At 33.2% G+C, this 16,657-nt stretch overlaps 1 long non-coding RNA gene across 1 annotated transcript; it reads right to left on the reverse strand.

Annotated features, from left to right (window-relative positions):
• Window positions 1-13,787: 13,787 nt before the first annotated feature.
• Window positions 13,788-14,608, reverse strand: LOC115959367. Its single transcript, XR_004084857.1, has 2 exons — window positions 14,295-14,608; window positions 13,788-14,077 (listed from the first exon to the last, which is right to left on the reverse strand). It is a non-coding gene; the product is annotated as an uncharacterized LOC115959367 (long non-coding RNA).
• Window positions 14,609-16,657: the final 2,049 nt, after the last annotated feature.

The raw sequence follows: 16,657 nt of genomic DNA on the forward strand, positions 1-16,657 counted from the left end.
TCACGGAATAGCCAAAGGGGGAGATTGTAAGGTTGAATTTTTTCAACCATCTAATTGGCTTTATTCCGTGCCAAATTTGCTTGTATTTCAGCATTTAGTAACCCTGTATTTAGGTGGGCTTGTTGTAAGGGTAGTGAGTGAGATAGAGTGAAGTTTACTCAAGAGTGTGCAAGAAAACAGAGACTCGCGGCTTGGCCTCGCGGGTGACTCACGGCTACAAGCCGCCAAACGCAGCATACGTGCCAAGCATGCCGAAAAGTGAACAGTCATGTTAGCTGGAGCATTACAGGACAACTGGCCATACGGTTATCTCGCGACTGGATCTCGCGACTTAGTCAAGTCGCGAGGTCAAACCGCGAGATACCTCTATTTTGTAAATCCTGACGTTTCACATTCCTCTCCCACTCCAGTATAAATACCCCTTTTACCCACAAATGTAAGAGAGCTTCCAGAGAGAATTTTGAGAGAGAAATCCTAAAGAAAAACAAGATTGATTCACCCACAATCTATACATTAGAGTCTCTTCAAATTCCTCAACTCTCTTCCTCTCCATTGTCAAATCCTTGAGAGGCATTTTACCAAACCTTGTTCTCACCATATTCATCACTGTGAGAGAGCTATTTGAATTTCTGGAAAGCAGTTAGGAAGGAATCAATCTTCATTGTTTGAGGCTACGGTCTAGTAGCGGAATCTGGGAAGCTAGAAAAGAAAAAGGTTCGACGCAACCTCGTTGGAGCAAGAAGCTTGGAGGGCTTAAGTGCACTAGGTAGATTAGGCTTGGAGGGTCTATTGCTGTTCATATATCCCAACTATATTTTCTAGTGGATTGTTTACCGCTTGGAGGGCGACAGAGAGGTTTTACGTCGAGGGCTTCGGTTTCCTCTTTGATAATACATCGTGTGTTGTCTTTGTGTTTGCATCTTCCTTCCCTTTTATCTTTACCTTTTATTAACTGCTGTAGGTTGTGTTTTTAATTTGGTTTAGATAGTTTTTCCAATTCCATATTATAGCTTATGTTAAGTTTCCGCACACTAGTTGTTTGACATAATGCTTGAATTGGTTAAGATGTAATTTGGGGGTCTAAACGTTCAAGGGTGTTTATACACATATTTGAACTTTCAAATCTTTTCTTCCACCCTACTACTAGCACAGATCCAGCAGCAATTGCATGTTTGGGGAAGTAACAATTTATGGATATGCAATTTCAAGTTTAGTACAACGGAAAGATGTGTATCTTTGAAACTATATTAAAGAAATAATTAGGTAAGGAAGACAACCACATACATTATTATTATTATTATTGTTAGATTGCAAAATTACTTTGTCTTTCTATATTCGAAAAAATGTCTTTTATTAAACCATTATGTACCTATTATTAAATCAAATTTTTTTTAGTTTTCAAATGACGTCATATCTACTTAACATTATGATCTAATGCTTTTTTAAGTACATGTGTGTCTATATATATATATATATATATATATTTGAAATATGTTATAATTTATGTTTGTATCCTAATTTGTTGTAACATTATGATCTAATGCTTTTCTAATGTAATATGTGTCCTAAATTGTGGTTTCTTTTTTCTTCGTAAATATTTAATTTAATGTTTGTCGTGATTAATGATAAAATTTTTAGGCACTTAAAAAATGAGATGATTCATAATTTTTTTGTGTTTTATAAATATATTCTTTATTTGACCTATATCATTATTCTTTATAATGAAAAGCACATGTCTTACATATGAAACCCAACTTAGTTGCTAAAAAAAAAAAAAAAAAGAAGCAGATAGTCTCAACTCTCAGGCCATTGTTCTATTGCTGGATTTTAATGGTTTGACTAGTGAGTTTCCTGATAAATCAGTTTCAATTCCATGTTTAAAATGAAATCCAACCAAGCCCATGTCGTCACTTATTTTGACAATGATCCGGTGGCCTATTTTTTAGGCCCTCAGTTTTCAAATGTGTAAACCAAAGTATGATTAGGTTAAGTGCCAAAGCCCATGTCTTCATTAGAAAGTTGGCTCATCTTCATTACATGGGTCCCTTTTTGCATGCTACACATAAAACAATTGATCTTATTTAATCACTTGCACTTCTTGTTAATTTCATTATTATTACTAGTGAATGGAAGCAGTTTGAAACTGAAAAATTGTCCTGTCTAGAATGGGCCTCTAGAGAGATTTCTAAGATGTCAAAAATAATTTTGAAGAAATTATCTTTTGATCCTAACGTCTACCATATGTGTCAAATTGATCCCTAATATTTTAAAATATGTCAGTTTAATGCCTAATCTTTTGATGCATCAAATTTTCTATGTCATTAAGTAGTAGATGGAAAATATTGACTTAACTAATCATGATACTTTATCAAACAATGCTAGAAGAATTACATATTTACTATCGTGCACCCTTAGTACGGTGGTCACTCCATAAGTATAAATGCTTGTGGGGTATGTGGGGTAAGGGTCGGAATTCAAGTCTCTAGGAGGAAGTTTTACACATATATACTTAGATTAGACTAGAGTAGAAATTCTATCTTGTAAAAAAAAAAAAATAGTATTACATATTTTACTCAAGTCATATCCTTTACAAATTGATGTGACATGTTGTCACATGCATCCAAAATTTCCTTCTCATTGTCGGCATCATTCTTAATTTGTTCACTAACAATCAAATATTGACTATTTATATCCTCCTCAGTCCTCACATATAATCATTATATCATTGAGTAATTTCCATCTCACCCAGCGCAATCACACCTCTATAACCAAAGACTAACCATAAGAAGCAAAGGAGGAATACTTCTATCTTCTCTTTCCTGCTATTACTAGTATATTATCTCATCGAATCGAATCGACTTAAATTGATTCCATTTACTCAATCTTTGATAATTTTGATAAAAAAATGCCACTTAGAGTCATTTGGATTAAAATCAAAATACTTCACAAAACTTAGGAGTGGACAAAATACGATGTCAATAGTTAGGGTTTAGACTTAACAAAATAATAATAATAATAAGATGGGTATCCATCAGCCCATTAATGCTCATTTAATTGGGCCGTCCAATAATTCTTTACCCATTTAACCCATTAATTGGGTGGGAGGATAAAGATTTACCCTTTTTTTTGGGGGGGGGGGGGGGGGGGGGGGAGAACAAGGATAAATTTTTACTTAAAATAGGCCTATATCGAGGGAGATAATTGGTATTGGATCTTTTTTGCCACCCAACTAATAGCACAGATTTAGAAGCAGTTGAATGTTTGGAGAAGTACCAACTTATAGATATGCAATTTCAAGTTTAGTACAATGGAAGATATCTATTTTTGAAACTATATTAAAGAAATAATTTCTTTTTTGAGAAGAGATTAAAGAAACAATTAGGCAAGGAAGACAAATACATACATACATTATTATTATTATTATTGAGATGGATTCAAGTTAATCTTGATATAACTTTTTATTAATAAATTATAACAAATCAACTACACATTTTAGGAAAAATTAAGGTGAAATTTCAATATTGGTCATTGAAATTTATCCTATGAGCACAATTAGTCCCTTAACTTCTAAGTGAGTGCTATTAGTCCCTTAAGTTTCAATAATGAGTATTATTAGTCCTTTTGTTAACTACCGTTAATGTTATTGCTTATGTGGCTAACAAAATATTATAAAATTTAATTTTAATAAACTCACTACATTTGATGTGGCATAATGTCATATGGGCAACTAAAATAGTAACTTAACATGTCAAATTTAGGAGATTCTGGCATTTTACCCTTAATTTTTTTTAAAAATTGGCAATATGCCCCTGTTTGCAAACTATATAGGGGCGTGCCCCTGTTTCGGTACTTGATTACCTTAAAATCGAGTTTCAATAAAATACTCGATTCGTAGAAAATCGAGTTATGCCCGATCAAACTTAAAAATAAAAAAAAATAAAAAAATTTGCATGGAACTCGAGTTTCTGGAAATCAAGTTCCATGCAAAAAAAAAATATATATATTATAAGTGTGATCCCCTATATTTAGGGAGACTTATAGTGATGTTTTTAAGACCTATAGTGACGTTTTAAATCCCTATAGCGGCATTTTCCTGCAAATTTTTTTATAAGTGTGATTGCCCCATATTTAGGGAGTCCTATAGTGGCGTTTTTAAGGCCTATAATGACGTTTTAAAGTCCTATAACGGCGTTTTCCTGCAAACTTTTTTAGTGTGATCGCCCATACCAGGTTCAGGGAGCCCTATAATGGCGTTTTTAAGCCCTATAGTGACGTTTTAAAGCCCTATAGCGGCGTTTTGGAACTTGATTTTCATAAATTCGAGTTTCATGCAATTTTTTTTTTTTGTTAGTTTGATCGGGCATAACTCGATTTTCTACGAATCGAGTATTTCATTGAAACTCGATTTTAAGATAATCGAGTATCGAAATAAGGACATATCCCTATATAGTTTCGAAATAGGGACGTATTGCTAATTTTTTTTAAAATTAAGGGCAAAAGGCTAGAATTCCCGTTAAATTCATTTATGTTAAGAAAACAGGTCGAATATTAAGATTAAAGAATTCTTTATAATCTTTAAAATCACTTAAAACACCAAATCATTCAAGTGACCATCCATCTCCTCCCAAAGTCTCTTCGTCTGCATCACGTACAAGATTTGCTCACTGTTGATTACTATCCACCCACATCCTCGTCGATTTCAATTCAACCCATCAAAGCCTCCACCTCACTGCCAAAGTATCCACCACATCCTAGGCTGTCTAAACTGGATCTCATCGTCTTGATCTTGATATTGCATTTTAATATACTACAGCAAATTATATTTGGTTTGGCCTGAGTGTTGTGTAAAGACTAAAGATATGCTTTGCTAGAGGCATTGATGAGAATTTGCTTTCAAAATCCATGACTATTGGATTTCATTCAGATGAACCGACAATTAGCCTTTTTGTAAATTATAATAATTATTAACCTAGTAACGTTGGAAGGATTTGTTTTTTGGAGATTCTGGCATTTTACCCTTAATGTTAAAAAAAAAAATTGGCAATATGCCCCTGTTTGCAAACTATATAGGAGCGTGCCCCTGTTTCGATACTCGATTATCCTAAAATCGAGTTCAATTAAATACTCGATTTGTAGAAAATCGAGTTATGCCTGATCAAACTTTAAAAAAAAATATATATAAAAAAAAAATTAAAAAAAAAAAATTCCATGGAACTTGAGTTTCAGGAAATCGAGTTCCATGCAAAAAAAAATTTTGTAAGTGTGATTGCCCCATATTCAAGGAGCCCTATAGTGGCGTTTTAAAGCCCTATAGTGACGTTTTAAAACCCTATAGCGGCGTTTTCCTGTAAAAGTTTTTTATAAGTGTAATCGCCCTATTCTGGGTGCCCTATAGTGGCGTTTTTAGGCGCTATAGTGACGTTTTTAAGCCTTATAGTGACGTTTTAGAGCCCTATAGCGGCATTTTCCTGCAAAATTTTTTTATAAGTCCTCATACCAAGTTCAAAGGGCCCTATAGTGGCGTTTTTAAACCCTATAGTGACGTTTTAAATCCCTATAGCGGCGTTTTGGAACTCGACTTCCCTAAAATCGAGTTCCTTTTTTTTTTTTTTTTTTTTATAGTTTTATTCGTCATAACTCGATTTTCTACGAATCGAGTATTTCATTGAAACTCGATTTTAAGGTAATCGAGTATCGAAACAGGGGCATATCCCTATATAGTTTCGAAATAGGGGCATATTGCTAAATTTTTTAAAATTTAAGGGCAAAAGGCTAGAATCTCCTTTGTTTTTTAAATAAATAAAAAAAGGATAATGTCTTAAACCTTGTCTGGTTTGAGAAGCATAAATTACAATTTGAGAATTTGAACTTCGATACATTTACAATTCCTTTCTACGCTTTCCAAGTATTTATTGAATGGAGATATTTCAGTAATTAGGTGCCTAGGTTGGTGAAGAATCCGGATATGGATGGTTGAGTTGTTATGGAGGACTTACCATGGTGGATGGAAATGAAGGCAAGATGTAGGTTTGGAATGTGGCTGAATAGTTTTGTAAGGATTTTAAGGGTCAAGAAGCTTGGAGGCTGGGACACTGATGAAGAGACTTGGGAGGACACAGATAAACTTACCTGTAGGACTTGCTCGCTATTGATCTATTGTTTAGTGTTTTTATTTATTTATTTTTTTTCCTTAAATGAGTGTTTTAAGGGTTTTTAAAATTAGCAATGCTACAGTCACAAACTATTTTATAACATTTTTATAAATTGGTGATATAGCCTACTTTTTATTGTTTTTTATCTAGGCTTATCATTAGCGCCACTTTTTTCATCTACCAATAATCATTCATCATATCAACAGTTTGTAAAATTTTTCGTAAAATAGTTTGTATCTCTAAAAGATGTCATATCACTATTCCGTTAGCCACATAGACAATAATACTAATGGCAATTAATAAAGGACTAACAAGGCTCATTATTGAAACTAGAGGGACCAATAACACTCACTTAAAACTTAAGGGACTAATTGCGCTTACACGATAAATTTCAGGGACTAGCAGTGTAGTTTCACCAAAAATTAAATGCAACATCCAATATATATAAGTAAAGCAAAAGATGGTCCTAAATTTATGTCACTTTTAATTAGGTATTAATTTCTAACAATAATGCAAGACGATAATTACATTAAATGCATAATGATTAACAATTTTAAAAAATTCCTTTGGTGGTACATATAATTTAAAAAAAGTATTCAAAAGGAAATAATAGTCCGTAACCTACTATTACACGAACGTTAATGGGACAATCTTAGATAACAACTAAATAAAAAATATTTTAAACGAATAATTAAAAAAGCTTCCAAACATAGGTCACGAACCTATTAAGTTTCAATCCATAATCTCCTAATTTCGAGTCGTATTATGTTGGGTTCGCGGGTTGTGTCCAATTTTGCCACCCCTTGTTATTTCTCACATCTAAAAGCTATTTAGTAATTTAGTTACCAACATGAGGCCAAGGTAACAAATGCAATGCAATTCATCATTATGGTTTGTCAAACACTTTAACGCAAAACATTTTTGTCAATTAAAGCTCTTTATCACACTAGCTTTCATTCCAATCCTATAGTTTCTGCTACTTGGATTACTATCTTTCATTTGGAAAATCAAAAAAGAAAATATTTTCATATATTAACAGACTCTAGAACTCTACTGTTTATTTATTTATTTACTTTTGCTAAAGAGAAATACAATAAACACTCAAAAGACAAACAAACAGAGAGAAACAAAGACCACAGGTTACTTAGGGACTGAACAAGAGATTCCATTTGCAAAACTCTGCTATTGATGTATTACTTTTTAGGGAGAATTATACTCTCATCTCTTGAGATTTGGGGGAATGACATTCTACCCCAAACTTTAAGCAAAAAAACACTTCCCTTTCATGAGATTTGAAAAAATTAACACTTCTCTCATTTTATTTATATCGGTAGCAAAATATTCTAAATTTTTATAAGAATCTATTTACAAAAGTTTAGCCATTGTTAAAAAAAAAATAAAATAAAATAAAATAAAATAAAATAAAAAAAAACTGATAACTTTAGAAAAGCACGCAATTATCAAGTACCAAAACACTTGCAATGTCAAATTTCTCTATAACCCGTTGAAAAAAGGGAAAAAAATAATGATAAGAAAAATTCATACTTAATATTTTTAAAATAGAATTTAATTAAACATTTAAATCAATTAATTTTAATTATGAAATAAGGGATAATTTTTGGAATCTACCCTTAAACAAATGGCAGGTTAGCACACAACGTTTTAATGTTATTAATTTAACAAATTTTGGTTAATTGGATGTAAAGTGGGGAAAGCGTTTTGTTGTTGTATTTTTTTTTTTTTCATCAAGTTTGATGTAGAGTGTCATTGTTTTTCTAAACCTGAAGAAGGGGAGTGTAATTACCCCATATTAATTTAACAAAATTTGGTCAATTAGGATATTAAAGGGGAAATGTTTTTTTCCCTTCAATTTTGGGGTAGAGTATTATTTCTCCAAACCTCAAGGATAGAAAGTGTATAATCACCCCTACTTTTTATAACAATATCAAATAAGAAAAATTATTAGGTACTCTCAAAGTACCACAAATGCATACTCCCTCTTCTCACATAAATGGTAGGTCTCACCATGAATTTAATTAGTGGGACCCACCATTCATGTAAGATAAATGAGTACGTATTTATGGTACTTCGAAAGTACACAATAATTTCCCATCAAATAGATGCATTGGAATTATTTCAACGAGTAAAATTTTTTAGCATCAAATAATGGATTCTCTTTAAATCTTGCCAATAAGGAAGCGTGAGAATAGGAATACTACTAATTCATAGAAAAGAAGGCCATGTTCAGTCCTGTCTGCCCCCAAATTTGACAGAATTCTCTCCAGTTTATGAAAATAAGAGGAGGGGTGAAAGCCACCCTCCATTTGTGCAGAATATTTTCACCGTTTAACTTCTAATTATGAAGGACCTAGAAGAATGGCCAAATATATGTCACATGTCAGAAGGTAAAAAAAAAAAAAAAAAAAGGAAGGAGTAAGACAAAAGTCTTTTAATTTGCACCTTTTCAAATCTAAATATTTTATATAATATCACAATCATTACTCATATATTTTCTTTCCTTTTTTTCTGTGATCATTAATTTATAGTTCTTTAAATAATAGTTAAACATTGGTGTGGACTGAAAACAAATGACACCACCACCGCACACCATTGGTGCGGTAGTCACTTCACAAGTATAAATGCTTGTCGGGTGTGAGAAGCAAGGGTTAAAGTTCAAGTTTTCAAAAGAAAGTTTCACATACATATACATTTAAATTAGATTAAAGTAAAAATTCTATCTTGTATCAAAAAAAAAAAAAAAAATGACACTAGAGTGTCCCATGATCAAGCAAATAACTTAATAAATATTGAAATCAAGTTGGTGAAGTATTAAAGAACCTTATTTAGCATTTTTAATTCATTTTCTAAATTTATATAAGAATTATCTTAAAGAATATTACCCTACAAGTTATATACCATTGAAAAATTTTATGCCTCTAGTTTGCAATGCATCTAAATGTGTGCAATTTAAAATATCTAGAAGAAGCTAGTTATGATCATTTTACTGTAGATTATCAGAACTAATTGAATGCACGCAATAAATAGTGAATTATGGATTCTCTTACATGGAACCGCCACTTGTAAATGGAAATATTAAGAAAAACATTACATATATCTTAGTTTACAAGATACTATATCGATTACAAGAAAATATGTTAGAAGGTCTCTATGATCTATTGACAATCTTCAAGGATGATAGTTACACGGAAAAGACTACATAGCCTATAGTCCCAAATTTAAGTTAGAAGGCTAAGTTATGGGATGACAGGTGTTAAGAATCCTTCAGCACTATATAAAGATTTATCTATTAATGCATATTGTCCAATATTAACAATTCACCATACACTTATCAAATGAAATTAAAACGAGCAATCACTCAAAATATACATTTTCAAGATTCTGGCCTTTTGTCCCTTCTGGGTAAAATATTTGGCATTATGCCCCTATTTCAAAACTATATAGGGGCATGCCCCTGTTTCGATACTTGATTACCGTATAATCGAGTTACTTAAATAACTCGACTATTATGAAGCCGAGTTCTGGGCAGGTTCCTGCCACACTGGTACTCCAGCTTGGCTTTTGGGCAATAAAATATTTCCGCTTTTCTGTTTGTAACTCGGCAATGGGGAAACCGAGTTACTGTGAACTCGATCAATTGAAAATTGAGTTATTAATGTTACTCGGCTCTGGTATAATCGAGTTTTCCTGCTATTTTGATGCCATTTCACATTAGTTATTTGCACATGAAGCTGAACCCGATGAATGGGAAATCGAGTTATTAATGTTACTCGGGTCTTTTATAATCGAGTTGTGCTGCTATATCTACTTCTCATGCAATTCTCCTCATCATTTTCAAATATTCTCCTCATTTTAAGAATTTTTTGTCAGAAGTTGGTGTTATCTCTCTATCATCTCAGATGAGAAACTCATTTTCTTCTTTGAAATACATAGAGAATTTTATTGTGTAGGTAAACGTAGTTGTAGATATTATAAAAGTTTATCAACCATGATGTATGTTTTTGTTAGAGAAGAATTTTCATTTAATAGGTTGTATTACTTGTGCTTTGGTATTTTCTTGAATGAGTGTTATGTGAGTAGATTAGGGTTATATTAGTTGTTTGGTATTGTCTGATGTTACAAGAAATGTACAATAAGCTATAGAAACGGTGATGAGTGTTATGTGTGTACATTGGGTTATATTGGGTCTTTACTAGTGTAAATTTCATTGACAAAAAATGAAAATCTTTAAATTTGCTAAAACTAATAAATAGTTAATCTTTAGATTTGCAAAAGTTGAATGTACATACTCATCATTGGTCAGACATTAAGAACAACATTTTGTATTGCACACAACGTGTAGACATTAACAACAATGTCTAATGTTTATGGTCAAATTTGAGTGTTAGTATTTCATTTTTAGCATGTAATAGTACACAAATTTATAAATGTCTTTGTTGTGTACCATCTTATGCAGCATTACATTATTTGCCAACAGTTGATGCACACTGTTAACTTGATCATTTGATGTTATTGTATTCAGCGTCAATGTCTGGTTTTGGCAACCCACAACTCTATAGGCCTCATGATGTGTTCACTGCTATGGGCCGTTGCTGGGTATTGAAAGATGAGTTCAGCTATCCAATCAATCCGAATCTGCGAAATAGTGCTTACGTTCACAATACCAGGAGACAAGAGTGGGCTTGGTTATTTCATGAACAGCAAATGTTTTATGATGAGTTGGTTGGTTTTAAGTTGCCAATGCCTCGGTGACTCGCATTGCAGATGCCCAGAGACACAATCGACAAACTTTGTAAAGCATTGAATTGTATAAAAGAAGAAAATAATCGAATGAAGATACGTCTTAATCGATATCGGACCTAAGTCGAGATTCGAGAGTCAATGGAGGGAAGGTGGTACGAGTACACACAATTCATGCAATCACTTGCTGATCCCATTTATCAGTCAGACGTGGAGATGTCAGATGAAGAGTAATCATGTCGTGGTGTAATTAGACTTTGTTGTTTAACTATTTTGCTTAACTATGTTTTAAATGTATGTGTGTCACTGTTGTTGCATTTGTACTATGTAAACCTTATTATTGATTGTGAGGAGCATGCATGTTATTCGTAATCTAGTTTATTCCCACAGAACACATAAAAGTTAAATATTCCCACACATGATGTTTTTCAATAAGCACCTACAACATAACACAGAAAACTTCAAAAAACTTACACGATGTCACCAATATGCATGCATTCCATATTGAATACTAACGCTACTAACATTATTAACTTAACCCTAGAAATAACACACATACCACATAGGCATTCACTCTGACAAGTAGTTCTCGTAGTTTAGGACATTGTTACGTTCCGTCGGAGTGAGTTGCCTGTTCGTTGCGGCAGCCAGCTCTTCTGCCAGCTGTAACATATGATACCTGGACCTACAGAGTATCATCAAATTATTCTCTTTTTTTTATTTTTGTCACTACACGCTCATATTAGTGCATGTTTTGCCATGATAATGTGAGCGAGACACGGTTGACAAGAGGCGCTTCGAGTCGCACGAGATCATCGTGCAGAGCGTTGGACTCATTCACGCAAAAGTCCCACTCCCACCGCAATCCGGCATAGTATTCCCTCTTGTCGGAATCTCTCTCCCTCTTATAGTTATCTGGAAAACGAGGTAGCATCCAATTGTGCATTGACATTGGAAAATGTGACTTCTGATCGGTATGTGTAGATGTTTTGCAATGGTAGATGTAAATGGAACTTCGGTATGTGTAGATGTTTTGCAAGGGTAGATGTAAATGGGACTGGGACTTTATATAGGAGTTTTGCAAGGGTAGATGTAAATGGGATTGGGACTTTATATAGGAGTTTTGCAAGGGCAAGTATTCATGTGGATGTGACTACATGTAAGGGTAAGTATTCACGTGAATAAAGATGATATGACTCGACATTGTATTGTTCAATGAGGTGTTGAGGAACACAAGCAAAACTACGAACATGACTTAGCTATACAATGGCACCTGTTGGTGCATGTGGTTCGCTGAGGCAGCTATTTGATATGGCTATTAGCATGCAAACTTTGCTCTATGCTGGAAACAAAGGGTATAGCAAAACTCGAATTAACATGGAAACTCTAAATACACAACACAAGCAACCAAGCAAAGGGTAGTACACTTGAAGCTTCATTTTTTAGTAGAAAGTTACAAACACACCCGGTGAGACTTGAACCCACGACCTCACCCTCCACCTTACTCTAACAAAAAGTAGTGTCATTTGAGCTAGACCTCATTGGCATAGTACTCCTAAAAATTTAATTCTATCAAGAAGAATGCTCTCAAATAAGTAAAAAATATCACAACTTAATGGCACAATATTTGCTTATTATGCTAATAAGAATGACGATATAATACAATTGATCTATTCAAGTAAATTTATAATTCTTGGAGGGGGTTATTACGTGGAAGATGCAACCTCCATACAACTATAGGAATAAAAATTGATACCATCACAACCAAAACAAGAGATCATCATAATAAATGTTTAATGCGGTTGTCAAGAAGACCAAATATAATTGGAGTGAGATGTAGTAGAGTATAAATAAGGAATGAGTTCAACTAATGGACATGAGGCAATTGGACATGATATAGAGCAGTGCTTCAAGAGTACCATCTCATTGACACATTTGATAAAATGATGCAATTGATGAGGATTTTTAAGATACTACAAGCCTAGCCATGGTTAGTAAATTAGGATTAGGTACAGAAAATCAGCATTCTTATACCAAGCACCAATCCTTGGATTGTTAGAGGGAGAAGAGAACAAAGAAATTGAAAATAAATTAGGGACATCATCAATAGAGATAATAAGAGTAAAGACAATAGACATGGTTTATTTTTATATTAAGAAGTCCAATGGTTACACTAGTAAAATTGTTTAGCATCAGGCAAATTGAACATAACAAACCGCCAAGAAAACAAAAGGAAACAAAACAAAAACAAAAAAGATTGCAAAACAAAACAATTATTTTGACATTAACTAATGAACTCGATAGAGAGGTTTGAAAAGAAATCCTAATCAACTTATCCAAGTAGTTAGTTGGGGTTTTTTTTTTAAAAAAAAAATCAGAATAGTTAGTTGGTTTTTTTTTTTTTTTTTAATATTTATAAATAAGCATGGATGTTGGGCATTGTAAAATGGGAAGCTTCCAAGAAATTACCCAACCCCACGTGATTGTCTTTTCAATGTCTTTCTATTTCTACTTTTTATACTATTTCATCTTTATTTACTTATTACTGGAATTGTGTGGTCAACTCAATAAAGCAAATAAAACACTACCCCTTACTTTGCTGGAAGTCTGAAGCTATCTCTAGTTCACTTCTCAAAGATCTTCTCAGCTGGGTTCTAGTGGAGTCTTTGCAAAGACATGGGTTCTAACTTCTAAGAGGAAGCATACATAAACGATAAATCTCATTACCAAAAAGTCACTACCTTTACAAGGCTCAAGTGAAAATAATTTTTGCATACTATGGTAAGTATCAATTTTCTCTAGGCTCTAGTTACACAAAGTCTAATTCTACATGGGTTATAGGCAGTCTATCCATATTAACCATTCGACCCAAATATGTTTTCTCTTTCTTTCTAATTTTCTCATGTGGGACTTGGTATTATTATAAGGAAGAGTTAGGCATTTCCTGACTACTTGATGTGCTTATTTTAACAAGGAACCCCAGATAAACAAATCCCAAAATTCCAGAGGAATTTGTCCTACAAGAAACGATCATATAGTTTGTCCAAAAATGATCAAACCCAAATGCCAAATTCGAAGTACCCATCAATAACAGCGGTCCAAGTAACAACTTTCTTCCTCGGCATTTCATCAAACACTTTATGAGCGTCGGTTAATTTCCCAAAACCCTAGATAAATAGTAATCAAATTAGCAAAAATTTAACAAAAATCGAATGTATTTCTCAAACCTCTTTACATATGACAAACAGATAACAAGTTAAAGCTCAGCTCCAAAAATTGATGGTAAAGTTGGAGAATTGAATTGTAATGTCATTGTTTTCAGCAACCAAACAAACAAACAACATTCAAAAAGAGAGAAAGGAAGAAGAATCTCTGTGTCTGTACCTGGCTAAGATCGTTGAAACGAAAAGAGCTTTGAATTCATTGAGCAATCAAAAGGAGATTTGGGCCAGAGGAGGGCTAAGTTGGGTTTGGCCTTGTCAGTGCTGGGCTCAGCGGCACTGGGTTGGTCTTTCCTCGTCGGTGCTGGGCTCGGTGGCGCTGGGTTGGTCTTTCCTCGTCGGTGCTAGTGGAGCTGTGTGTGAGTGTGAGTGTGAATGTGAAGATGTGTGTGTGTGTGAGAGTGAATGTGAGAGATAGAGAGAAAATGAGAGAGAGTTTTGTGTAGTAGGAAATGAAATATTCATGGGAAAATAAAAATGTTTTGTGAAGTGGGAAATGAAATTTTATGCGGGCAAAGTGATGAATAGAAATGTGTGGAGTGTGGACTTAACGTGTGGCTTTTTTATTAAAATGATTCATTTTGGGAAAGTTTTTATGGAAAATTGCAAAAGCTGTCAAAATAGTAAATTACTTTTTTTTTTATTTTTCTATTAAAATTTTCCTAAAACGGTTTGCTAATATATGCCCTAAGAGAACACATTAGTAAATCCCTTATTAAAAATTAATGATAAACTTTTGCTAAAAAAAAAAAATAATCACTAAAATGTTCCTCAAAACAAAAATAAAAAATAAAAAACTTACTAATGGAGTAATTACTATAAGTATTTTTAAAAGGAAAATTAATTAGAATTTAATGAATTAGAATAATACTATCTTAAATTAAGATTAGTTAGTGTATTTTTATTAAAATAAATAGAAAGAGATAATGATAAATTAATGAATATTCATAAGTAACAGATAAAAATTTAAAAACTAGTAAATTTTTTAGGGAAGAATTAATGGATAAACTCATTCCTAAAATATAGGTAAATTTGACCAAAATACTCCTGAAATCTTGAAAATGACAAAAAAATAAAAAAATAAAAACCTCTTAACTTGTAAAATGACTAAGATACTCCTGAAGCTTCAAAAATGACCAAAATACCTAAAAGAACTCTAAAATAATTAATAGACTCCTGAAATCACTAAAATGACACACACACACACACACAAAAATGCCCTCAAATCCTTTAGAATGATTAAAAAAAGAAAAAAACTCTAACACCTCTAAAATGACAAAAAATACCCCGAAACCTCTCAAATGACCAAAAATACTTTGAAACATCTAAAATGATAAAAAAAAATACCTTTAAAACCTCTAGAAAGACAAAAATACTCTTAGAACCTCAAAAATGAGCAAATGTACTAATTGGTGAAATTTGAGACCAAATGGATGGCCAGATTGAGAGAACATAGCCATACAGGTACATAACCCATATCCATCACGCGCCATTCTTAGATTTGAAATCTAACCGTTGGATTCGAAAAGTGTAATGAAAGGTTAATTCTAATAAACTATGGTCATAATTAAACAGTTGGATTTGGAGAAAGGCGCAGTCAAAGTTTAGTTAAAATTGGTCAAACCCGGTGAAACTTAATAGATGGTCCCGAGACCATTGCACTTGGTGAAATTCATATTCATATCTTGATCATTGGGATTGAAGAGTATAGTGACATATTGATGTTGGTGAAATTTGAGAACAATTGGATGGTCAAATTGAAAGAACATAACCATACAGGTACACAGCAAATGTCCATCACGCGCCATACTTAGATTTGAAATCTAATCATTGGATTTGAAGAGTGTAATGAAAGGTTAATTTTAATAAATTATGATCACAATCAAACGGTTGGATTTAGAGAAATGCGCAGTCAAAGTTTAGTTAAAGTTGGTCAAACTTAATAGATGGTCCCGAGACCACTGCACTTGGTGAAATTCATATTCATATCTTAATCATTGGGATTGAAGAATACGGTGACATATTAGTGTTGGTGAAATTTGAGACCAATTGGATGGTCAAATTAAGAGAACATAGCCATAGAGGTAAGGCTGTCCACGGGTCGGGTCGACTCGGGTTTGGGCCTGACCCGGACTCGACCCGAGTGGATCAGGTTATAAAAAATTTGACCCGCAACTGACCCAATATATGGGTCAGACCCGGCGGTTCGGGTTAATAGTTGAATGGGTCGGTTTGGTCAGTTAGGCGGGTTTGGGCCGAAATTGGGCTAAAATTGTGAATTTGCATAATTTTTTTTTTAATTCAACTTTTGACAGGCCTTTTGGGCCCAAATTAATGGGCTTACTACTTTTAACAAAGATTTATATCATTAAATCATGTATATATATATATCAAATGGGCCTCTTTTCACCTCCTTTATTTCAAATTGGCCTATTACACAACTTTGAACCCTTTGGGCCTCCAGCTCTTCAGTCCAAATTTAATTTTCTAGCTCATATCTAATGACAAAAATACAGTAAATTCATA

The sequence above is a fragment of the Quercus lobata genome, chromosome 9, assembly GCF_001633185.2.
Source record: "Quercus lobata isolate SW786 chromosome 9, ValleyOak3.0 Primary Assembly, whole genome shotgun sequence".
Classification (NCBI taxonomy): domain Eukaryota; kingdom Viridiplantae; phylum Streptophyta; class Magnoliopsida; order Fagales; family Fagaceae; genus Quercus; species Quercus lobata.